The sequence below is a fragment of the Phyllostomus discolor genome, chromosome 7, assembly GCF_004126475.2.
Source record: "Phyllostomus discolor isolate MPI-MPIP mPhyDis1 chromosome 7, mPhyDis1.pri.v3, whole genome shotgun sequence".
Classification (NCBI taxonomy): domain Eukaryota; kingdom Metazoa; phylum Chordata; class Mammalia; order Chiroptera; family Phyllostomidae; genus Phyllostomus; species Phyllostomus discolor.
In genome coordinates, this window is record NC_040909.2 from 111379567 (window position 1) to 111406695 (window position 27129).

Consider the following 27129-nt stretch of genomic DNA (forward strand, 5'->3'; position numbering starts at 1 on the left):
TGCCAACAGTTCAGTGGGGCATAACACCTGTAAAAAGGAAGAGTGGGGGCAGGATTGGTTGGGAGCAGCCATCACGTGGTGAAGCTGACTTTACAAAGTCCCTGCCAACCTGACAGGGACCTTTGGAACAAAGGTGGTTTGGGGAGTCCTGCGTTGGGTGAAAATGACTAGGCCGCTCTACCACCATTAGGCAGGTGTTGGTTGTGGGCTTCCCTGCGAGAAGTAGTTCCCTAACTGGAAAGCTGAAGCAAACGCTATAAAGAACCTAACAGCTGGAGGCTCTCAGCTAATTACCTTCCTTGTAGCTGGGCAGCATGTCCTTTCTTGAAGGGGTATGTTTATGTGTTTGCTGTAAGAAATCAGGGTGCGGTAGACCTTGGGGTGATACTGATCATTCATTTAGTCAGTCAGTAAATATCACTGGACATTTATTATATGCTAGGGATAGTGCTGGGCATAGATGTTGTGAGCAAGCAGATCAAAGATCTGGAGAAAAAATATCCCCAGCCAAAGAAACACCGTATGGGCAATGGCTTGGCAAAAATAAAAAGAAAAAAGGCCACTTTGGCTGCGGAGTTCTGAAAAAGAGAGAAGGAGAGAGAGGGGAGTGGGGGAGGGCAGAAAGAGGAGGAAGGGAAATGAGGTCAGAGAGTTTGGCTGCAGCCGCTAGAGCCTTGCAAGGCACAAGAAGGACTTTGGATTTTATTCGAATTGCAGTGGGAGGTCATTGGAGGGTTTTTAACCAGAGGAGTGACACAATTTGACTTATGGTTGGAAAGTTTACTCCTGCTTACCAGTTTCCACACTTAATAGTCATAATGCAAATATGTCTTGACTTCTGCCTTGATATATACTATGTAGACACTTGGAGAATTCTTTTACATTGCTGGCAGTGTTATAACATCTGCAGAAAAGGTACACATCAATTCCAGTGTCAGTTTATTTTTTACCCATTTCTCATATTTCTATAGTGACTCATTAATCAATTATTTTGTTTAAAAGTATTTTTACTACTCAATTAGCCATATTAATTTTAATTTTTAGTTGACTATACAGATTTCTTTTTTGCTTATTTGCCTATTCTTAGCTCTGAAAAAGCAAGTAAACACTTGGCAGGAATTTTATTTAGGCATTTGAAACTCTTCATGAGAAAGCATTGCGAGCCTTTAAAGTTTAACTAGTCCCTTACTGGATCCATACTGCTCTCTGGTGTAGTGCAGGATGAAATTTAAAGATCCCAGGTTTCTTGCATATCGCAGAGACCTGCACATTGCTGGCTTCCAGAGCTGCTGCTATTTTTCTTGGGATCAGAAGTTTGCCTTCCTTGCATAGGAATTTTTAGGGCTCTATCTTCATCTAAATATTGATTTTTCTAGTTGAGAATGATTTTAGTTACCCACGACTCTTAAGATTTGTAGCATTTATTGAAAAGTTCCAGTTCTGAAAAGTATCTTCTGATTGCTAAAGTTTGAACCTTGGCCCCACCTTTTATTAACCATGTGACTTAATGAATTTTTTGACTCAGTTTCCTTCTCTGTAGAATGAGGAAGACCAGTAGTACTTGCTTTATAGGCCTATAGTGAGAAGAAAGTGAAATAATATAAAATGTCTGGCACACCATGACTGTTTTTATTGTTCCTTTAAATGCGATATTACTTTGTTAGGGATGTATGGTAGTACCGATTCAATTTGGATATTCATCTAAAATCTGCAATTTGGCTTCACCTCTGGCCTCAGCCTTTGAAAAATTGAATACCAGAATAGTGACTTTAGTGTCATTTCTGGCATCCTTGAATTTGTATGTAAAAATACTTATCGTCATATCAAATAGTCTAATAGCATCAATTTAATACCTGAGGCACGTCACTGGATTTATTATTGTCTCAGTTTTCACTTTTACAGGTAGGTATTCTCGATGTAACTGTGAACAAGCATATTCTTATTGGTTTTATGTGTTGAAATTCTGTCAGTGAGTAGAAGTATAAATGTTTATTATTAAAAGAGTAAAATGCTACATGTGCCAATGGTTATAAAAGCTGTTAATTTTATGTACAACAGTAATTACTTCAAAAATTCAATGACTTGGTAAAGAGATTGATAGTTAATATAAATATTAACAGAAGGTCTTCATAATTTTCCCATATTTAAACATTTCAATAAATATAAAAGGCAATAGAGGTTGAATTGTATCTTCATTTTTTGGTAAAATCTATAGAATTGTTTAATTTAGTAGCATCAATAAAACTTTAAAAATTGTGTATTTATTTTCTAGTTATTTAAGTTTGTTTTCGCAACAAGTCTCATGATAAGGTTCTATTTGGGAATTTTTTACATTTTATAAGGTTAAACTAAAGGCAGAAATCAGAATATTTGAGAAGGGATAACTCAAAGGGAGGTCCAATAATATCTAAGAAAATAGATATTATTTATTGATTCAGATATAGAAATGGAAAAATATAGAGCATGCAAAGAAGAAAATATTAAAGAAAAATGAGATATCTAGAACACATCCTACTTATCTACCCAGTCAAAATTACATACTTTTGCAAGAATACTTTAGGACCATTCCTATGGAGATTTTAAATTAATTATTATTACAGAAGAAGGAAAACCTAGTAACTTGGTGGAAACATCATCAGTGTTTGCCAAAAAATGTCTTACTTCTTCCACATCTAGTTCAGTTGGAACTGAGCATCGAGTTGCTATTGCACATGCGTGGACTGGATCCTAGAGAAGTCACACGTGGCTGGCAGCAGGGGAGGAACTGTGCACTGTGTTGGCAAGTTAGAAGTCAGCTCTTAAGATCCTATATACAAATTTATAATGATAATTACTTTTTATTGGAATCTCTATTTACTATTATATTCCAGAAATTCATTCTATTATAGTGATAGTTCGCTACTGCTGAGTGGTGTGCTATGTTTTAATAATAGAAGAAAGTAGTAACATCTTTATTTTTTTCTTAGATACGCCTGACATATCTGTCAGTTCACCCAAAGCATACAGAATATTGGGTAATTTTAGAAGAAAGGATTTTTAACATCAAAATCTTACATTTCATTCCAAAGATTTTCAGAGGCTAGTTTCTATTTTAATTAAAAATTCAGTAGATTGCATGTTATTATAAAATTTGAATGATTCGTTAAAAGTTTCAACATGTAGAATCAGAATGTAGAATCAGAACCATTGTTAAATTTTTTTCTTAACTAAGTAATGTAGTGCATTATAAGAATTCACATTAAAAAAACCCCTGAACTCCTAACATCATTTATACACAAAAATGCTACCATGAAAACATTTTCTATGCATTACGTCATTTTCCCCTTAGGTCAATGCATACAATATTTACTCTCAGTTCTTTTGTGAGCTACAGTTATTAAAACCACTTAACTGTAAAATAGAGGGTGATGCATTAATAAAACCAAATTTTGCTCTTTTGTGTTTGTTATAGTAGAACACTATGGTAACCACTTACTGAGTCTATTACCAATAGATGAAACAGAATAGTTTTACTGTAGGTGTGGGATGGAGATCTTCAAGTTTAAAAGCAGTTGTGTGGTATCCAAATAAATAATATTTGACATGTTTTAACAATACAAGAACTGGTTTAATTAACCATGGCCTAATACAGTGCATATCCACTCCTGGTAAACGACAATGGCATTAACTGGCTGATGCTTCAAAGCACTACTGTTTTTCATCCGCTTTCATTGGCTAACTGTCATGCAGGCAGTATCTGAGGTTGGGGTAAAAGTTCTCATGGGTTTTGCTTTAATCATTAGTAGTACATAGTTCATTTGTTGATAACAATTCAGTGGAATTTCTAATATTTGTTTTTAGTGACATCCAAGTGTGAAACTATAATGATTTGCCATGTTTGCTGAAACAGAGAGCACATGAATGGGAAGGGTTTGTATCCAGCTACAGTCAGCAGTGATCACCACGACCTATCATTTCATTCACCCTTTAAGTAGCCTGTCTTGCAGAAAGAACGCAAGTGGAGAATGGAAAAAAAGAATAGCATTTCTTACGTGATGTGTAGACTATCCTGGAAATTTCATAACGCTATGCCAACTGTCTTAGACACAGAGCAGTAATAAAAACACCTGCATGTCTATAGCCATACTTCAACTTTTGGAGTAAATGAAATACCTGATGGTGTTTCCTGGCCCCACCCACCTCCCGCCCCCAAACCCCTCCCATATGTTTAGTGCTTGCTTTTGCAGGTACTTTTTTGATTACTTGGTAAGAAAATAGAGGATTGTAACTCTAATATTCTATCACCATTATCTTCCAGTATACTGCCGATGGAAGGGTGATGACTAATAATTGGGGCCTTTTGTGATAATGCTGAGGGCAAGTGACCAGGATCATGGGTTTATGTAGAAAATAGAAAACAGGTCATGGAAATGTATAGCCAGTGAGAAATGAGAAATAGGTTAAGAAATACATACTTAATACAAGTCATGATTAAAACAGTAAAGAATGTCATGTATATCTTTGGACAATAGGCTGCACTATAGAGACATGGAATTAACTTAGGAAGTATTTCTGTAAGTGGACTGCAAAATGCAGTTCTGAGTGACCATTGTTTTTACTTAGGAATGGCCAAACCCCTTACAAAACTGTTAATGGTCCCCATTTCTCCAGCATCATTTCATCTTATCCTCACTGCCAATTGTGGCAGGTTTCACTCCTGCTGAGCTTCTATAATCGCTCCTGTGGACAGTGCCAGCTCTTTCCTCAGGTTCCCTGCTCCTGCTTTTCCCTTGCCTGGAGCACTCCAGTTCCCTCTCATCTCCTGGTTTACTCTTCCACGTTGTCTTTTGGTCTCATTTCTCTATATAGGCTAGAGGCCTCATTCCTGTAATTTAAAAGCACCTCGTACTTTTACTATCATAGTACTTATCATATTTCATTGTAATTCCTTATTTAATTATGCATCTCTCTACATGTGTTTAAGATAGTTTTTATGGGAAAAGACAATGTCTGTGGTAAGCACAAAATAAATGTTATGAAAGAATGCATTCTGGTTCCAGTATTTACCAGTTTTTAAATTTAGGAAACATTTATTAAATATTAAATATTACCTCTTAGTGTCCAGTCTGGTGGGGATGGGGTAGAACAGGTGGCCCCGAGGCAAGGTTAAGTGAGAAGAGGGCACTTCTGTGGAGTTTCAAAGGATGTGTGAATCTGGACCTGGTAGCTGGTAAAAACTATTTAAATTTTGGTAGGATTTTTTTCTCCTGTGTATTCTGGCACTATTTTATAGAATAAAAAAGAAGGTAAAGGACATTAGACTATAATAAAATTTATATTGGAAAAAATGAAAATTTCATAAATAATTTTATGTGAAAAAATCTAAGAAAGTATGAAATATATAGATGATTCATATTAATACTGACATTTATTGGCCAGTTTACCTTATTTCACATCCCAGGAAAATGAAAAAGATTACAATAATTTTAAGCACTAAGACATTAACTAGGTATTGAAGAATAAATGGCATTATATACAAAATATATAGTATACCTTATGATGGAATTTTATTGTTCTGTAATGATTTATTTAGTCTAATGAATGGTAACAGCATGATTTAAATATATTTGTCCTATGGTAAAACTTGTCTTTAGGATAAAAAAAATCATTTGGAGGTGCTGCTAAAATTTCTGTTCTCAGGTCTATTCTACTTTGTAGCTAAGGCCTTGCATTTGATTTGCTAGCATCCGGGTGATCTTGATAGTAGTGGCTGACCTTTTACTCTCCTGACTATTTAGTGGCAGGACTGACACATTCTTTCTAAGTCTGAAGTTCTTTTGAACAGTTATATTCATTTTGCCATAAGTTGTGAATACCCTTAAGTATATTGAATGAGATATTACTTCTGTGAATGCGTCAGGTTTCAGATATGGGTTTATAAAATAGTCAAATTATTTTATACTTATCTTGTGGTACCCAACTTTGTGAATAAATTGTGTTACTGTAAGTGGTTTTTTTTTGTTAAAGGAATGGATCGTATTACTGTAAATATCTGAAATTTTCAGTAGTGTAAATAATAATAATGGTAAGAATTTAACTTGGTAGTGCACAGCTTACTTTGGTAAAGCTGGCATTTGGCCAATGCCATATCCTGATAGTAAGTATATCTTAATAATCTCTGTAGAAAACTGTCAATTTGAGTTTTAAAGACTAGTAATTAAAATACATTGCAATATAGTAATATATTTCCCTGACTTTGTAAGAGAACAACTTTCTTTTTAATATTTTTATTATATATTGCATATAAAATATATGAAACTTAAGCATTTAATTTGTTTTTTACTTTTACATTTTTTTAAGTTAAAAAGTAATACTTTTATATAATAAACATTAAATGATATTTATTTTATCATGTAAAGCAATTTATGGCTATATGAAGAAATATTTTTGTATAAGTTAATTTACTTTCCATTGTTCCTTTTCCATCCTCACTTTCTCTGTGCTTATTACAAACAGATATATTTGTAGGTTTGCACTCAGGATGTATGTGTGTTTCAGTGATATAGTATGCATATTTTGGAACCTACCCTTTTCACCTGATACCATATATGGTCATTGTTCCAGCATAATGGTACAAATACACTTTTTTTTATAGTTACATACTTTATAGTATAGGAGCACTGTTATTTATTTAGTCATTTCCCTCTTGATGAACATTTATGCTGTTTCTCCTTTTTTGCCACTGCTGTTAGTGGTACAACAGGTAACTTCGAATCTAAGTCTCTGCATGTGTTTGTTTTTTTCTGTAAGGTGGGTCTGAAATGTGGGTTTGTAGGTCAAGGAGAATGTGTGTTTCAGCTTAATGAGTGTCCTTTATAAGATATATAACATTTTATATACCTTTTTATTACAGAATAGATGGTTGATTCAGGGATTAAGTAGAAAACACATAAAATAAAGTGAAAATCATCCATAAATCTACTAGCAAAACATAATCAATGTGATCAATCAAAGCATAACTTTCCAGTTGGTGTTTTCTTATTATCTGCTTTTTTCCAATTCATTTCATTGATTGTGTTTTAAGTAGCTAAAGTTTGTTTGTACCCTAGGAGGAAGATTTTGTAGAATAATTTCAAGTTCCTACTTTGTAGGTATCCTTTCCTTTAAGGCCTTTAAGTAAGTTTTTTTTTAGGAGGGACTTTTTTAAAGAAAGATTTTATTTATTTACTTTTAGAGAGAGGGGAAGAGGGGGGAAAATATCAATGTGCAAGAGACACATCAGTAAGTTGCCTCTTGCAGGTTCCCAACAGGTGACCTGGTCTGCAACCCATGCATGTGCCCTAACTGGGAATCAAACTGGCAACCTTTCAGTGCACAGGCCACTGAGCCACACCAGCCAGAACTAAGTACTGGGTTTTAAATATAGATTTGCCTTTGATTTTCCTACCTATTTGCTTACAGAGAAAAGCCAAAAACTTCCAATAGAATTTGTAATACAATCTAGAAAGTAGTTTTAAAAGAGAAAGGAAAAATAGCTCTGAATCACAACTGAGAAAGCTTGACTTCTGGATGTGGCTTCTACCTGATTAGTCATGGATTTTGGTTAAGTTAGTTGACATCTAAGAACCTCAGTTTCCTTTACTGATTCCAAATGTGGGAAATAATGATTTAGTATTTTGAGAGAGCTATTTATTTGCAGTTGAAGAAAAAGGGGCAAATATATTAAATGGTTTGTTAATACATGGTTTTATTCTATGTGTTAGGACCAGCAAAAATCCAAAAGAACCTATGCACCCCAATGTTCATAGCAGCACAATTTACAATAGTCAAGTGTTGGAAGCAACCTAGATGCCCATCAGTAAATGAATGGATCAAAAAACAATGGTACATTTACACAATGGAATTCTATGCAGCAGAAAGAAGGAAGGAGCTCCTACCCTTTGCAGCAGCATGGATGCAATTGGAAAGCATTATGCTAAGTGAAATAAGCCAGGCAGTGAAAGACAAATACCATATGATCTCACCTTTAACAGGAACCTAAACAACAAAACAAATCATCAAAACATAACCAAAGACACTGAAGTAAAGAACAGACTGACAGAGTTCAAAAGGGAGAGGAGAGGGAATTTCAGGGGAAAGGGGGAAGGGTTTACAGGAACAAGTATAAAGGACACATGGATAAAAACTAGGAAAACTAGGGGTGGGTGGAAATGGGAGGGAGGAGGGGAGGGCTGGGTGGGTGAGTTGGGATAGGAGTAAAAGATAGAAAATTGTACTGCAACAACAATTAAAATAAAATTTAAAAAAAGAAAAGAAAGGACTAGCAAAAATATCAAACTTTTTCAGACTCAAATCAAGGAGTTTCTTCATGCCCTCCTTGCAAGTCAATTCTGATCACCCCTATAGTCAGTTCTCGTTCTTATTTCTGTCACAGTAGCTTAGTTTTGCCTGTTATTGAAGTTCATATATATGGAATCATATATACTCTTTTGTATGTGATTTCTTTCTCTCAGCATTGTTTATGTGATTCGTTGGTGGTGGTGTGTGAATATAATTATTATTAACAATAATTGTTATACTATACTATTAGCAGTATTATGCTATACTATTTAATATTAGCAATCTGTTAATATATGTAGGATAGATTGATAGATTCTAAGGAAAAAAGGAAATTGCAGACCAGTATGTATAGCACCATACCACTTTTATATTTATAAGAAGGATGTGCATATTCATGTTATGTATATACATGCATGTGTCGATATTATTGATGATGGACACGTAGGAGGTGAACTAACAGTTTTGTGTGGAAAAGTTTTATACATATAAAAGAAATACCAGTTGTTACCTTCTGGAAAAGTGTAGGGCATGGATGAGATAGAGACTGGAGTATGTTAGGCCAACTTCTTTATAAACTTAAGAAAAGCCATGTAAATATAGGGAGTTTTGCCTTTTATGTCTTTTTTTTTCCCCCTTAGAATTTTTTAAATAGGGTGAGGGTCAAATATCCCCCTTCCAAGTAAATAAATCTTTAAATATTTTCCTTTCTCCTCCATATTTTATTCTACCGTCTTCTGAAAATACTTTCTAATTATTTGGGGAAATGAATCATTGCATTTAGCTGTCAGCATTTTAAGAATTGCTCTCAGTTTCCCATAAACAAGAGAATGAAGCCCATTATGATTTTTCATGTGTCTGTGCATGTGTGTAGGTAGTGAGCTGTTTCTGACTTCTGATTCATTTCCTTTAATAAGTCCCTTTAGAGTCCTAGTAATTATTTACTAAGTCTAGTTCTTTTAAGTAAATGAGATATGATTTATTTAGTAAATGACAAACTTTTTAATATTTAGTAGTGAGTATTTTAAACTCTTACAGACTGATTGTATTTGGTGACTGAGGCAACCTTCCAGTGTTTGTATTTCCATGTTTAAAACTATAAATAGAATTAGCGTTAGTTTTGGGTATAGATTTAACTCCTAAGGCATCAGTGAAATCAACTTGAAAAAAATGAAATGTGCCTCTTACCTTGCCATACCTTAGTTACTATAGTTTATGATCAAAACCATGCATATTAATATTATTAGTAAACAACATAATTACAAAAGTAAAATCTTAAATCATTAACAGATTGCTACAAAAACATAAAATGTTTTTTAATGATATTATTATTATCCTGAGGTAGCCACTTTCCAAAGGTGGCCAAGAACTGTGCTTTTTAGCATTTATATTCTTCTCTAAGCCCATCCCCTTGAGTTCACGCTAGCCCTGTGATGACTCACTTTTCACCAATAGATTGTGGTGAAGGTGATACTGCATGACTTCTGAGGCTAGGTTCTAAGAAATTTTATAGCTTCTGCCTTAGTCATTTAGAGTATTTACCTAGACCAAGCCAGCCACCATGTAAGAAGTCCACTGTCTCTGAGACTGTCATGTTGTGAGGAAGTCCAACCTAGCCACATAGAAAAGGAAGGAGGGAAGGGAAGAAGGAAAAAAGAAAGGAAGGAAGGGAGGAAAGGAGAGAGGGGGAAGCAAGAGAGGAAGAAAGGAGGAAAGAAGAGGCAGAGAGAGAGATAATGCCTCTCTGAACTCGCTTCTTCCCCCCCTCTTCTGGTCACCTAGGCTGAGGTGTCTCACAGGTGAATGATGAAACCATCTTGGACCTTTAGCTCAGTGAAGACATCAGATGATTCCAGCCCCAGTAACCATTGGAATGCAGCTGTATGAGACAGACCCAGGAAGAATTACCCAGATGAGTTTAGAAAATCCACAGAGCTATAAGGGATAAAAATAGATTGTTGTTTTAAGCCAGTAAGTTTTGGAGTTGTTCCATAGCAATAAATAACTGGAATAGATACTGTTAACTCAAATTTGTTTTAAATGTATTTTATTATGACCATTAAGGGCCAAGATATTTTACTCATCCACACCCTTTGACACTTTTCTCAATGACAGTATTTTGAGATAAAGGATAGTGATGTAAATTTTTTATCTAGAATTGCTGAAAAACAGTAATTCTGAGGTTTAGAACCAAAACTCAGCCATATGCAACCTGAAGCATTTAAGTCTACTAGGAAGCTTTAAAGAGCAAAGAATCACACCTCAGGGACCCATCAGTAATATGGGGATCCAGGTTGAATTCCAACTATTTTCTATTTAGAGTTACATAAAAAAATAAAATAAGACATAAGACAATTTACTTTAAAGGAATCTAATTAAATAACTATAAACCTTTACTCCTTTATCTTTCCCTAATGTAGATCATGTTTTTGTTGCTCAATTAGAGTAATACTTAATAAAGTTAGGCTTCGTGTAGAAGGGTGGATTTATATTAGACTAACATAATTTTTAAGGACCTTTATATCTTCCAGACACAAGAACACATGAATCCCCTGATGTCAGAGACTGCTAGTGTTTCTTGATTGCTAACTCTTTGACCTCAAGTTCACTGAAGATTAGTATATTAGGCATAATGCATTCAAGCTCATTTTCTAAGTTATCTTTCATGCTTTGTCAACTGCCAGCTGGACTTGGAGCACTTTTGGGGAAATGTGGTTAAAGTAGTCATAATTATCAACTGCCTGAAGTGCTTACCTGTTATTTTAAAGAATATTAATAAGGTCACATTTAATTCGTTTGGGAGCTTTCATATGATTGCAAAACAATCATGTCTTATATTTTCATTTATTTATTTCCCTAGCCATTGGTAGATGAATGTACTTTCATACCATATTTGAGAAGTAAATAATTGTTGACAGTCTAATATTAATATACCATGTAACTTTTGTTAAATGTTATGATACATGATTTTGGACACATTTCCTTGCTTTTTGGCAAGTTCATCTTAAATGCATATGAATTGAAAAGTAGAATTATAATATAATAAAGTATAATGTAGAACTAGTAAATGTTTTAAGGTATACTAATTATGACTTATAAATATTACAGCCAAGGTATACTTGCAACAACTTTTGAAAACCTTTTCACATTTTGCACTTAATTAACTAATTTATAGATTATTGTTTTTTTTAAACTAAAAAAATTCTAATTTTCTCTAGTCATTCTAAAAAAATAAGTAGGCACTGCTTTAAAAATGACACAATCTACCAGTTATTTGGTAAGACTAGCATAATCATAAATTTCCCATCCATGCTTTTTCCAAAAATACTAACCCATATTGTTCTCCCTGGACCTGTTGTAGGGATGACTAATCCAACTGCTGAGGTCTCCCTTTATGTGTTTGATGGAACACTTGGCTAGCTGGACTACAGCTGTGTGTTTATGTGCAGTGCACACCTGCAGGGGCCTGACAAATAGCTGTAGTATGCAGAGGATACAAAATTACCCTGGCAGTGCTGCAAATAAGGAAGTTTCTGTTTTGAAGTCCATATGTGTGTGTGCCTGAGATGCCAGCTGGTGTATTTATGTTGCATGCACAGATGTAAAACTGCCAGCTGATTTTATACCAAATAAAGTCTAATCTTTTTATACATACTTTGGGTCAAAGTTATGAAGTGGTACATAAGAATGTTCTCACAACTTAAGTCTTTAAAAATAAAAGGTGCTATTAAAAATATGAACTCATGATACAACTAGGAAAGAGGATAGTGACATAGATGGTATTTCTTAACTATCATCTTTGTGTGGAAGAATGTTACTATTACTCTATCATTCGATATCTAAATAAAGGCTTGATATATTATAATCGTTAGTGATATATATCCTCTTTTGTGGCTAGAGTCAGTCAGGTTTGTGTTTAATCCAATCATGAATATTGAAATGTGAAAGCCAAATTTATATAGTTACTTAACTTGAAGACTTTGCCTTTCTATTTTTTCAGTATACTTAATTTTAACAAATTGAAGTGATATTTTTACCAGCGTATTTAAATTTTTCTGAAAGAAATGCCAGTGTTTTCCAAGACTGTGGAAATTTAAACACCAACAAAAAAAATGTAGAAAGGCCATTTATTCAAAAGAACTTTTGTAAAAGGCAGTTTTTTGTGTCATTGCCTCTCTAACCAAATAAAGAAACCCGTTTTACTTCATGTGCCCATCCTAAACAAGAATAGTGATTTGATATGTGGAAGAATGATCTTCAAATTAATATTTACAAATTAAACTTTTTATATCTGTTACTTGACTGGAGACTTATTTTACAGTTTGAATTTTTCTGTTTGATAGTGTTTAAAATATTGGGTTGGCCAAAAGTTTGTTTATTTTTTTCTGTAACATGGCTTTAGTAGCAAGCATTTTACAAGACGGCTCTTTGACTTCATTTGAAACAGTTTTGTTAAATTGTATTGTGACAGCTGCCACAACAGTGGTGCATTTAAAAAGAGACTTAGAAACTTTGGTGAATTTTTGTGCAGCCATTTTAATATTGCAGATGGAAGAAAATAAGTGACATTTTCAGCATATTATGCTTTATTATTTCAAGAAAGGTAAAAATACAACTGAAATGCAAATAAATAAATAAATAAATAAAATCCCCAAATGGTACAGTGTATAGAGAAAGTGCCATGACTGATAGAATGTGTCAAAAGTGGTTTGTGAAGTTTTGTGCTGGAGATTTCTCTCTGGATGGTGTTCCATGGTTGGGTAGACCAGTAGAAGTTGAGACATCAACTGAGAACAATCAGTGTTCTACCAAGGAGGAGATAACCACATAATCAAAATATCCAAATCAATGAGGTTATTGGTGAAAATGAAAAATATGTCTTTCATTTTAAGGAAAAAACCATGTGAATTTTTTTGGTAATCTAATATTAGTAATTTTTTTTCTAAGAACTATCATGGCTTACCAGCTAACTAAATTTTTAATATATATTTTCTAGTGTTAATGGACATGTTTCAATTGAACTGTTTTCAACACTATTGACTTTTATAGTATGTTTGAAATATGTGTACATATTAAAAATTCTTAGACACTGCACAAGAACTCATTATCTGAATGGTTATATTTGTTTCAGCTTTACCTATGATTTATAAATGGTTTTTATCTTACTAAATTTAATCTGCACTGGTTTCTAAATATTTGCAAGTGGAGAGGAGTTCAAGGGCTTATCCAAAATCATATTAATTTTAATTAAAAATTTAATCATGCTATAAAATAAAGTTATCCAGTTTTATATTTCAAACACAGTAAATGTGTGTTTCACATACATACCTCTGAATATATTACTTGATTATTTTTCTGGCATTGATGTAAGTTATAGTTTGTTCTGACTTCATATTTGTAGATATCATAGTTTATTGTTTGATTATACTTATGCTAATATTTTATTTTGTACTAACTATTCATTTTTCATTGTTATTGAAAACATCAAATTTATAAATATTTTTAAATAATGCCTTTAGTTTAGTTAAGTAACACCTGTGCAGGTATGCTTTCTTTTAACAGTAGGCATTATTTTCTCTTAAAAGGATGTGCATTTGCTTTTATTTCTGGCTTTCTTTTACTTGAATTTTTGCTCTCATCTGATTTCAACACTGTTGAAGGGCTTGAGCTTTTAGCATTGTCCCTAGCCTTGAAAGATGAATTAGATTGAGTCAGGCTTCTCAATTCATGAAGACAGCTGATTTGGAATAAATTTTATAAAATGAGATAGAAAGGTAGGATAGAAACCACATCTCTTAATGGCTAACTTGAAGGATGCAATGGTTCTGGCAAAATATACAATTGATCACACATCAGAAGTACTTCAGGATACCAGAAAATTTCCAAAAAAGCCAGAGCAGAAAGGCTGCACAGTTAAATTGAATAAGCGCTTCATCAGGAGATAGACTCACACTGTGTGACATTCGGCTAATTTCCTGGAGCTTTAGTTTAGTTTTCCACCAGAGAAACGGAATAGTAACTCTGGTTAATAAAGGTGATGTGAGTATTAATAAGATAATAGACATAAAGCTCTTTCTAGGGTTAGGGTATGGGCCATGTAGTAAATATTCAATAAATGCTATTTTTTATAGTAGTGGTAGGAGTAGCAGTTTGAAATAAATTAATGACATAGGAAGTAAGAGGTAATGTATAAGTAAAGTTATTAGAAGAGAGTAGAAACAGAAATTGCCTCCCTCCCCCCTTTTTTTTAAATCAAAGAATATTTTAAAGAAAAGACCAAACTCCAAGTTTTTACAGCTACAAGACAGAACCTTTTATTACTCATTTGAGAGATTATGTTCCATACATTGCCTGGTTATTTAGTGCCAGGGCCAACTTCTTTTTAGAAGTTGGGTATCACTTCAAACACTGTTGCCGCCACTGCAGGTTGCAAGCACATGATTGAAGGCTTCTAGTTCTCAGCTCATGCCCAGATGTCTTTCAATAACGATAGCCAGTAATTTCTTCAAATTGCTCACTTTATCAGCAGCACATGTCATCAATCCTGAAGTGGTTGCTCAAGTCAAACTGCAGAATCTTTAGCTTACAGATGCAGCTGCAAACAGGTGAACAGGCAGAAAGTAATTTGTGCAGCTTGGTGGCTGTCAGACGAAAGACAGACAATCTGTGTTTAAAACAGATTGCAGGCCCTGTATGGGCCAGACAAAAGGGATTTCTCCAACTGCAAATAATTCCAAGGTTAACATATTTTCCTTTCTGCCATTAGGTGATTTGTTAAAATTGGAAACAATGAACATTATAAATCTACACAGAAACTGGAGACAAGATGAAAGAGAAAATCAGATCACTAAATAGGTTTACATTTGTCTTTCCAAAGAAGTACAACTGGCATTCATAAAAGCTATTTTCTCACAAATTAAGCCAACTTATAAAATAATTCTTTGAAACTTACAATATTATAAATGTTTCAAGTTGCATTAAGAATTACTGATATTAAAAGCCAATGAAACCTGAACCAGTACAGTTTTTATAATAAATACTTTGGTTTTTAGAGTTAGTTGTTAATTTGTGACTACTCTAATTTGCTTTTTTCAAATATTATTTAATATTTCCCTTGAATTTTTATTAATATAGATTTTAAAAGTAGCATGTACCAGATATGTCACACTTTTCTACACTTAAGGATCTACTATGACTACAGCGCAAAAATTCTCACAGAGGAAAAATTTTTGAGGACATAAACATTTAAAAAAGTTACCCTTACATTTTATTTTCCTGGGTGTTACTGGAACCTAGAATTTATATGTAGGATAGTCACATTTTAGAAGATTGTTCCACAATAGCTTAGAATGTTCTTTATTTTGTCCATTTATCTTAAAATTGATAGACTAAGTTATGAGATCCTAAATCGGCAATGCATTACTTGTCAATATCAGTCTATATGAGTGCTTATTCACTAAAATAAACAGGAAGAAGGACTATATTAGCTTTATGGATACCTCATCATGGGAGATTGCTGAGAAGAGATGCACAGACATGCTTGTGTACTTAAAATGTACGCCTGTGTGTGTAGCACATGAGAAGTGAAAGATTAGTCCTTCATTATGCTTATCTGCTAGAACTCGTGTTTGTCACACAGAGAACAACCATAAATGAATGTGACTGATTTGTTCTCTCTTGTTCTCTGGGTGTCTTGTACTTTCTCTCATGTTTCACAATCACTTTAATGTTGTAATTGTTTTTAGTGAGTAATGAATCTTTGGAACATAGTGTTTAAGAACATAGTCTTCAGTGTCAAACTGACAGTCAATAAGTCCTAATTCAGTCCTATTGTGTGACCTTGCCTTGGACAAGTTAACCTCTCAAATCCTTTTTGTTCAGTGATGATTGCACTGTTTATCTAACTCATGTTATTTTTGTGATATTTCAGGAAAAAATATATAAAGTATTGTGCATGGTGACTTGCACCTATTTAAAAGCATCAATAAACTGTAGCTATTTTCTGCTAGAATTTAAACAGCCTGAGGAGAGGGCATGTGTTTTTCTTGCTTCCAGCTGCTGCTTAAGCATTTGTTACCAAGCCGTGACACTATCAGAACTCGGGTAACTGATCAGAGTGAATTTATAAATGGTCCTGTAAATTTCAGGTTTCTTTAGAGGGAATCTTTCTTTGCCAAATACCTTGAGTGTAGAAATTAGAACAATTTTGATTTATATTTTGAGTAGACAAAATGAAAGGATATCAATATTTTAATTTTTCTTATTTCAGTTTACCTAACACTAAGAAATTATTCTTGATTATAGTTATTTTTTGAATACCATTGATTTTTCAGCTTTATTGAGGTATAATTGACAAAATTGTAAGATTTGAAATATTGTGTATTTGAAAATCGTGATTTGCTATATGCCTGCATTGTGAAAGGATTAGTTAACAACATTCATCACACATTTTTATATGTATAGGTGAGAACATTTAAAGTCTACTCTTAGCAAATTTCAATTTTACAATACAGTGCTGTCAACTATAGTTACAATGTTACACATTAGATCCTCAGACCTTATTTATATTATGGCTGACGATCTGTACTTTTTTTTTTTTAACCAACTTCTATTTGTACCACCCTCCAACCCTGGGAATCACTTTTTTCCTCTCTTTCTGTGTTTGACCTTCTTTCTTTTTTTCAATTTCAAATAGAAGTGATACCACACAGTAGTTCTCTTTCTCTCTGTGACTTAATTCAGTTAGCGTAATGCTCTCAAGGTCTACCCATTGTTGTCACAAATAGCAGGATTCCTTCTTTCTCATGGCTGAATGATGTTCCATTGTATGTGTGTATGCGCGTGTGTGTGTAATAGCTCTGAATACCTCAACACTCAATAAAGTTAATTTCAGATAGTTGGGTCTAAGTAAAGTTAACTTGGGATAGTTGAGTCTAAGTAAATGTTCATTAATTGATGCTAGCCATTTGCCTTAGATTACTGCATGAGGGTACCAGCAAGGCGCAGAATGATGCTTTTGCCTTGCACACTGTTATTTATTTTCTGATTACTCATCTGTAATGTTACAGTATGTTAAAATAGATGTTATAGCATTTTATAGTAATACCAAGCCATAATTTTATAACTATGGCAAATCTAATTTTTTATTTCTTGAATTTTCTTCAGTCTTAATTACTCTTTTTATCAGTTGCACTTAAATTTTAGATCTGTCTCAGCTCTAAAATATCATGCCACATTTTTATCATTACTCTTTTTAAATTTTATCTTCATTCCTGTTTCATGAAGTTCTGGCAATGACTGGAATACTTATGCCTTGAAAATATTTCAGGGTCTTACAGATATGAGGCTGATCCAATATTAATAATAGTTTGGACCTACTTTCAGTCCTTTAATGGGTGAAAATTAGCTTAGTTTTTTGCTAGTGTGGTTGCAGTAATTTTTTTAATTGCAGGTTGCTCAGGAGAGAAAACAGACATGAAGGCGTTCCATATAGGCTCCTGTTTTATTCCCTTGGAATGATGTGGTCAACTTGTTTTCAAGTATTAATGCACAAATTTTGTTCAAGGATTGTGTGTTTGCATTTGTATTCCAAATATAGTTAGTACATATGCATGTGTTACATGTTTATTAAGAAAGTAAGATCACCATCTTTAAAAGATTTTTCATTTAAGTTGTTGAATAAAATGAGTATGTTATTTAGGGCAGGGGAAAAAAAATAAGGCACTCAGGCAGGTTGCTGACTGTAGTCCAAATGGCTGATCAGAGAGTCTTTATATGCATTGGTAATGTGTTGTGCAATATAAGCTGAAATATATTCCACAAGGGAGGAAAACGGAATAGGTTACATACGCTGTTCCTAAGTGCAATGAATATAAAACTCCATTACTCACTTTAGGCAGGTGCTTTTTATATGAGGCTTTAAAGAAATATAAAACTGCTGGTGAAATGATTGGTTTGTACAGATACTACTTAGCTTCTAGTTCTTTGACCAGATAAAGAGGCCAAAAGTATTCCCGCAAACATTTCTTGATGCTTCAGGGATTGAAGGTTAATATTCTTTCAGTGTAATAACCCATCAGTATAAGCATTGTATAGCATATGAAGTTTGCCTCTGACTTAGTTTGAAAGATTATTTCCAGGGACACAGGAATAAGTTTTAGTTTTCCTTCAGTAATGATAATTGCCACTTTTGGAATGTAAAATAACTCTTTTTAGGATAGCTTTGTGATTAGATGAACATCATGAAGAATTAAAAAGTATATTAGTCCATAAAGATTTAGTGGTGCCACCTACATATAAAAGTGTCTATGTTTCTCTTCCCTTCAACTCTTAGAACAGCACCTGCTATAGTTTAAACACTGAACATTCTTCCAAAAATGAATTTTCATAAACATGAAATAAAAGCATAATTGAAAGGATAATAAATAGGTGGTGTTCAAATTTGTTTTAGGTTTTAAATATGTGAACCAGTGGGTTTTCTTTTTAAACCTGCCCTAGGTTGATTGATTTCTCTCTCTCTCTCTTTTTATTATTGAGGTGGAATTCACATAACATACAATTAACAATTTTAAAGTGTACAATTCAGTGGTATTTAGTGTATTTACAATGTGGTGTAACTGCCAACTCTTTTTGGTTTAAAAACCTTTTTATCACTCCATAAAAACACCCCATACCCTTTAAGTAATCATTCCCCAATTCCTCCTCTGCCCCATCCCCTAGTAACTGCTAATCTGCTTTCTGTTTCTAAGGATTTGCCTCTTCTGGGCATGCTATATTAAAAAAAAATCATATAATGGGTGATGTTTTGAGATTGGCTTTTTTTCTCACCACAGCTGTCTGGAAATCTCTTTAGGTTGTTGTGTGTATTAATAGCTCATTTTTATTGCTTTTGTTGTTAAGTCAAGGAACTCTGCCTCACCCTGGATTCTGAAGATTTTTGTCCTGTTTTTTTTCCCCCCTGAAAGTTTGTAGTTTTACATTTATATTTAAGTCAGTGATTCCTTTTGATGTATTTTCCAAATAAGATGTTAGACCTAGGTTGATGTTCTTTTTTCCCCCCCCTTTTTTTGCCTGTGGGTGTCCACCTGTTGTAGCACTGTTTGTTGGAAAAGGCTATCTTTCTTTCGCTAAATTGAATTTGTAGTTTTGTCAAAAATTATTTGGTATATTTGAGTGTCTTTTTCTGGATTCTTTGTTCTGTTCCCCCAATGTCTGTGTCTGTTCTTCCAGCAAGACCTTATAGTCTTAATTACTGTAGTTGTATAGTAAGTTGTAAAGTTAGATGAACTTATTTATCTGACTTTTGTCTTTTTTGGAATTATTTTTAACTATTCTAATTCCTTTGCCTTTTCATAAATATTTTAGAAAAATTATTTATAGCTACAACAAAATCTTTACTGTGTTGAGTCTTCCAATAGATGTCTCTTCATTTATGTAGATCTTAGTTGGTTTCTTTCGTAAGCATTTTTTAGTTATTAGCATATGAGTCCTCTGCATGTTTTGTTAATTTTGTTTCTGTTAAATTTTTCCAGTGATTATAAATGATACCTTATTTTTATTTTTTGTTTACACATATATTCATTGCTAGTATATAGAAATACACTGATTTTTCTATTTTTAGTTTATGTCCTGCAGTCTTACTAAACTCACTTATTATTTCTAGAAGCTTTTAAAAAGATTTCCTAAACTTTATATATGGTTATGTCAGCTGTACAGAGGAATGGGTTTTTGTTTTTGTTATTTAGTTATTTATTTTTACTTTTCTATCTGTGTATCTCTTATTTTCTTTCTTGTGTTATTGCACTGGCCAGACCTTCCTGCATTATGTTGAATAATAGCAGTGAGAGCTGAGATCCTTGGTTTTTTTTCAATTTTAGTGTGAAAGTATTCAGTCTTTCATCATTTAGTGGTTTTAGGTATTTTTGTAGACATTCTTTCTTATGTTGAGTGTTACTCTTCGTTTTTATTTCCCTGCAAGTTTTTGTCATGAACAGGTGTTAAATTTTGTCAAATACATTTTCTACCTTGAGAGAGTCATGATTTTTCTTCTTTAGTATGTTATTATGTTGCATTACATTGATTTTCCAATATTGAACTAAACATTCATATGTTTATTCAATAAATTCCACTTGGGTACATTGTATTCATATTTATATAGACAAACTCATTGCTGAATTTCACTTTTTTATGTTTTGTTAAATACTTTGACAAGTATATTGAGGAGGAAAATTTGTATGTAGCCTTCCTTTTTTGAAATGCCTTTGTTTTGGGTTGAGGGTAGTTTCATAAAATGAAACGAAAAGTGTTTTCTCCTTTTCTGTTCCATGGTATGATTGTATATAAGGGCTGTTAATTCCTATTTAAAGATTTGGTATAAATTTTCCATCTGTCCTTGGATATGTACTTTTTGGGAGTCTATCTATTTATTTATCTATCTACCTACCTATCTGTCCAGCTACCTACCCATCTACGAGGTCTTTCTAGAGGTGTCCAGGCATATATTACCTTCAGTAGAGACATTTATTGAAGAAGATACAAGATACAAGAAATTATGTATGTAGGACAATGACACCTCAGTCCCCTTCAAAGTAGGCACCTTGAGACCTCACATAGTTCTTCCAGTCCCCATCAGCTACCCTGTCATATTTTCCTGAACCTCATCAATGGTGTGAAATCTCTTCCATTTCAAAGGTAATTTTAGTTTTAGGAAAAGCCAGAAGTTGCAGGGCACCAAATCTGGGCTGTATGGGAGGTGAGTCACCTGGGTGATTTGATGTTTCACCAGAAAACTCCGCACTAGATTCGATGCATGACTGGGTGCATCATCATGATGAAACTGCCAACCCCCAGTTGCCCATAGCTGTGGCCTTCTGAATCATTGAATACCTTCTGTGGAGGAATGTTCAAGCTTAATGCTAAATTTCATGCATATCTGTTGCTGTACTTGCTCAATCATTTTGAATGCAATGGCTTCACAGTACACATGTTTACACTCAACAGTGTCTACCGCCCCCAGTGACTAGTATGGTGAAGTCATCATTGTTCACACATACACATTCCAGTCCACTCTCCTTGGCTGCCAGGTTACATGGATGCTGCACAAACCATTCTCATTATATTAACAATTGCTGGACTTTTCCCAGACAGACCTCATTATCTATTTGTTTGTCCATCTGTTCGTCCATCTGTCCGTCCATCCATCCATATCATCAAAGTTGTCAAATTCTGTGTGTAGAATTATATTAGGTATCTTCTTATTAATCTTTGATATTGTCTAGTCTCTTATAATGTAACATTTTATTTCTGGTATAGGCAATTTATGTCTTCTCTCTTTTTCCCTTATTAGTTTTACTGGAAGCTTGTCAATTTTACTCATTAAAAAATAATTTAAATGTATTCATTGATTTCTACTAGCTTTATTATATCCTTCCTCTGATTGCTTTGGGTTTGTTTTGCTCTTTATTTTTTAACATTTTTGAGGGGAACCTAGATATTGACTGGAGACTTTTACTTTTCTAATGTGTACATTTAGTACTATAAAATTCCCTCTCTGCACAGCTTTAGTTGTGTTCTACAAATTTGTTATGTTGTGTTTGCACAATGTATGGTTTTATTTCCCTTGAGTATTTCTCTTTGATTTGTGGAATATTAGAGCTGTTTAATTTGCAAGTATTTGGAGATTTTCCTATTATCTTTTTTTTAATGATTTCTAATTTGAATCTATTGTAGTCAGAGAACAAATTCTGTTGATTTAAATTCTTTTAAATTTGTTGAACTTTATTTATAGCTCAGAATAATGTGGTCTATCTTGTTATATGTTTGGTAGGCACTTGAAAAGAGTATGTATTCTGTTGCTGTTATATAATATCAAGAAGAGCTTATTAGTTGATAGTGTTTTTTGCATCTTCTGTATCTTTGTTGATATTTAGTCTAATTGTTCTATGAATTGATGAGAGAGTTGTTGTAGTTTCCACCTAGAACTGTGGATTGTTTATTTACTTTTTTATCAGCTGTGAGCTGTGGTTTTCATAGCCATGTATTGGTTTCATGCACATTGAGAATTGCTATGATTGTTGGAGTACCTACTCTGGGGATTTTTTCTTCTTTTTTGGATCTGTCTTAAGTCTATTTTATCTGATGTTAATATAGCCATTTCTTTTTTTAAAAAAGTTGAGGTTAAATTCATATAACACAATATTAACATTTAGCCATTTTAAAGTTTGCAATTCAGACATTTTTATTATATTCATTTTGCATCCATTGCCAGTGTTTAGTTTTAAAACATTTCTTATTCCCCAAAGAGAAACTCTTTCTCCATTTAGTAGTCACTCCTTGTTTCTACTTAACCTTTGGCCCCTCATGACAATGATCTATGTACTTTGCATCTCCATGGATTTACCTGTTGTCAGTATTTTCCATAAGTGGAATCATGCTGTATGGGACCTTTCTGACATTTCAGTTGGCATGATGTTTTCAAGGGTAATCCATGCTGTAGGGTGTATGGTACTTGATTTCTATTAGTGGCTGAATAAGATTCTATAATATTAGTATATTTACTATCCTTTTGTCTATCCATTCAACAGTTGGTGGACATTTGAATTTCAGGGTTTTTTTTCTTTTTTTTTTTAAGATTTTATTTATTTTTAGAGAGGGAAGGGAGGGAGAGAGAGACAGAGACAGAGAGAGAGAGAGAGGGAGAGAAACATCAATGTGTGGTTGCTGGGGGTTATGGCCTGCAACCCAGGAATGTACCCTGGCTGGGAATCGAACCTGGGACACTTTGGTTCCCAGCCCGTGTTCAATCCACTGAGCTATGCCAGCCAGGGCTGAATTTCAGTTTTTGACTATTAAGAACAATACCATTGTGAATTTTCTTGTACAAACTTCTGTGTGGACCTATATTCTCAGTTCTCTTGTGTGTTTATCTAGGAGTGGAATTGCTGGATCATGTGATATCACTGTGTTTAACTTTTGAGAAACTGCTATCTTGTCTTATACTTCAGCTATACCATTTCACATTCCCAGGTGCAGTGCACAAGAGTTTCAATGTGTGCTTGAACAATGTGTACTTGTTGTCGTCTCTGTCTTTCAGCAGTCATCCTTGTTGAGTGGAATTTTACTATGTTCTGTTTCTTTTGCTTAGTATTTGTACGATCTGCCTTTTTTTACGCTTTTACTTTCATCTTGCCCTCCTCATTATATTTGAGGTGAGTTTTTTGTAGACAGCATATAGTTGGGTTATACTTTTAATTCACTCTGTCAATCTTGTCTTTCATTTGCTAGACTTAAGATTAGACCTTAAGTCTGCCATTTTAGTTTTTGCCTTCCATTTGATGTCTCTGTTTTTAGTTCATTTTCTTTTTCTGACTTCTTGTTAGTTCCTTGAACATTCAATTTTGATTTATGTGTAGTTATTTTAAATGTAGCTTAACCATACCTAAGCTACCTGTAATGATATCTAACGCTGAATTTGGCAGTAGTAACAACTTTTGTTCTATAGGGATGTGGCCTGCCCTGATTTGTAAATAACTTAGGGCTTAGTTTATATATAGAATGCATTGTCATTTTTATTCTTACTCTCTTTGCACTTGTCTTTTAAATACATTTCTTACAGTCCTGAGATCATCCTCCATTTTATTTTTTATTTGGGTTATTTATTGGAAAGCTTAGTATTATATGTGAGTTTACATATTATACTCTGTTTATCCTTTTCATTTATGTAACTTTAGCTATATATATGCCAAAATTTGTAGGGTTTTTTTTGTTGCCTCTTGATTCTATCTACAGTGATTACAGAGCATTATTTGTCTTTTGTTTTTAGTGTGAAACATTGTTGCATGATGATATTTAAGTCTCCAAAGTTAGTAACTCAATTTTTTGAGAATATGAAGTTTTGCAAAAATTTTTTCTCTACATTAATGAAAATTTCGGTGTACTGTAATTTCTAATGTTTTTCCTTGTGTAGTTTTCATATAGTTGCAACCATATTGCACTTTATGTTGTTTTTTTGATTTAACATTTTTAATACATACACTTTTTATACTTTTACATAAATATCAACTAACATAGGCTTTTAATAGCAATGAGCTATTCCATAATTGCACTTAACTACTCTCCTCTTCTATGCCATTTAAAGTGTTTGCTGATGTTTGCTGATGTAATTTATATTGTTATAAGAATTTTTTCTTTCTTTTTTGGTTATTTTTTAGTTAAATCTAGGGCTGAATAACTTAGTGATGGATAATAAACTTCTAAAAATAACATATAATATATGTTGATTTCCCAAATTATTCCATGAATATGTAATACAACTAGAAATGAAGGGTAATGATTGTTGTAATAAAGCCTCAGCAACATTAAATATTGGTGATTGTACATACAAATAATGGTTTGCTTTTCCTTTAATTCACTTCTTAGTTACATCAAATTTGAACTTTTATCATATGTCTTTTGTTATCTGTATTTCTTCTTAGGCGAGTTTGCTTTTGTATTCTTTATTATGCACTGATTATGGACTGACTTATTTGGATATTTATTCAACAAATATCTAAATGCTTTATTAAATGATTCATTAGGATTTTTAGTTTATCAACAGAATTGTGTACATTGCTATAAATTAAAGTCCTTTGATTCTCTCTGTAAACAGTTATTTATTCCAGAGTAAATAGGAACATGTTAAACTGCCACAGAAGGCCACATTCAACTTTCACATATAACAGGAACTTTCCCCAGCAGTTTTTGTGCATTAAATGGCCAGTGATCTTGCCCACTATTTATTGTCTTAGGAAAAGGAAACTTGGTGGTATGTGGTCCTTTGAGTGAACAGTATCTACACCAGCCATCTGTTTGCTGTCCTGTTTGTGACATTGTGTCTAGGTGGTGACAGTATTCCATGAGTGTGAAATATTCTTCCCAATTCCTTCTTTTAGCTAATTCCTTTGTCAGAGCCTAAGTGGTATTTTCTTCAGACTCCCTAGACTAGTTCTGTCCCTTTCTTCTTTATGCTTTCTTTCTTTAAAAAAAAAAAAGATTTTATTTATTTATTTTTAGAGAGAGAGGAAGGAGGGAAAAAGAGAGGGAGAGAAACATCAGTGTGTGGTTGCTTCTCAGTCGCCCCGCACTGGGGACCCAGCCCACAACTCAGGCATGTGCCCTGACTAAGAATTGAACCAGAAACCCTTTGCTTCACAGCCCAGTGCTCAATCCATGGAGCCATACCAGCCAGGGCCTCTTCTTTATGTTTTCATAGCACTTTGTACTTTCCATTTTTGGCATTTTTCTCAGTATCAATTAGGTACATATTTGTGTAGTTTGTGTTGTTGGTTTAATGACCAGTGGTACTTCCTCTCACTAGATTGTGATTTCAGAGGGAAGATCCTGAATTGGTTTTGTTAATCCCATGACCCCAGACTGAGGTTGGCATGTAGTTGTGTACAGTAAACGCTTAATAGATGAGTGAATGAATGAATGAGACGTGTGAGTCAAAGTCGGTGTACGCATGAGGGATCAACAGTAGATGATCATGGTTAGTTAGGTACAGGCAAAAACTTGCATCCTTACCCCAGGATGATCGCCCTCCACGGTGAGAAACAGCCCAGAGTTACATGCAGTGATTGAAGTAGAAGATTGAGTCTTGGTTGCTTGCAGCTAGAGTTCTTACAGTTGAAGAATAGCTTGTCAGAGCCAAGATTTCATAGTGGTCCGATAATTAGCTTGGCACTTTTACCTTGTGGTAGGATTCAGATTGCCCTATGGCAGAATGTGAATTAAACTGTGGAAAGATGAATGATTTTGTCCTGCACAGAGTATGTGAATGTTGCATTTATTTTTGTTTTGGTGTGCCCTTTATCAACTCCCTCTAAATATACGCTCACGATTTCTTAATTTAAAAGACAGTGTTTTGCTCTTTACTATGACTTCCTTTCCATTGCCAGCTAGTCGTTTAGCCTCCTTATCCACATTAAAAATTAAAAAAAATAAAATCTTGCTACAGGTGTTTTAGAATAGACTGCAGGGTTCCTGTGTGACATTTATTTTTATCTTTATTTATTGATTGGAGAGAGATTGATACATTGACTCATTGTTCCACTTACGCATTCATTGGTTGATGCTTGTTTGTGCCCTGACTGGGATTGAACCTGCAACCTCGGCCTATTGGGGTGGTGCTCTAACCAACTGAGCTACCTGGCCAGGGCCCCATGTAGTATTTTTAAATGATCTCATTTCATTTTGCCCTGATGCCTACATAGTTGTTCCTCACATGTTTCTTAATTCAGGGACCAAGAATGATGGCTTCTTCTCCTTATTTACCACTTTGGCACTCAGAATATGTAGTTTAATATAAAAAAACTTTTGCATATTAGTCCTTCTTTGGGTATTTCCACCAGTGGTTATTACTGAGAATTTAGTTTCATATATTTCCATTACATATGTGTGATGACATTACCTAATCCAAGGAGCAGGCACTTGTTTTCTAAGCATTTTATTTTCAAGTCTTATCCTAAGTGTAGTTTTTGTAAAGTTCATGTATTGGGATAATACTAAATGAGAGACATGAGTAATTGGGTGTAATTTTTTATTTCATATAAAAACTTTTATTTATAAAAAAACCCCTCTAATACTGCCTTACACTATTATTTGTATCACAAAGAAAATTATTGTTCTTCTTCTGGTGTTACAGCTGTAGAATCTAGGGAGTGACATAAAAGGTTTCAAAAGATATTCTTTTTTTTAAAGATTTTATTTATTTATTTTTAGAGAGGGAAGAGAGGGAGAAAGAGAGAGAGAGAGAGAGAAACATCAGTGTGCGGTTGC

At 33.7% G+C, this 27129-nt stretch overlaps 1 protein-coding gene and 1 long non-coding RNA gene across 10 annotated transcripts in view; one reads left to right on the plus strand and one right to left on the minus strand.

Annotated features, from left to right (window-relative positions):
• Positions 1 to 27129, plus strand: part of VPS13B (vacuolar protein sorting 13 homolog B) — a 702408-nt gene that overhangs the window by 138412 nt on the left and 536867 nt on the right. The window lies entirely within an intron of this gene.
• Positions 21784 to 24859, minus strand: LOC118501741. The gene is made up of 2 exons (XR_004904392.1): positions 23161 to 24859; positions 21784 to 22930 (listed from the first exon to the last, which is right to left on the minus strand). It is a non-coding gene; the product is annotated as an uncharacterized LOC118501741 (long non-coding RNA).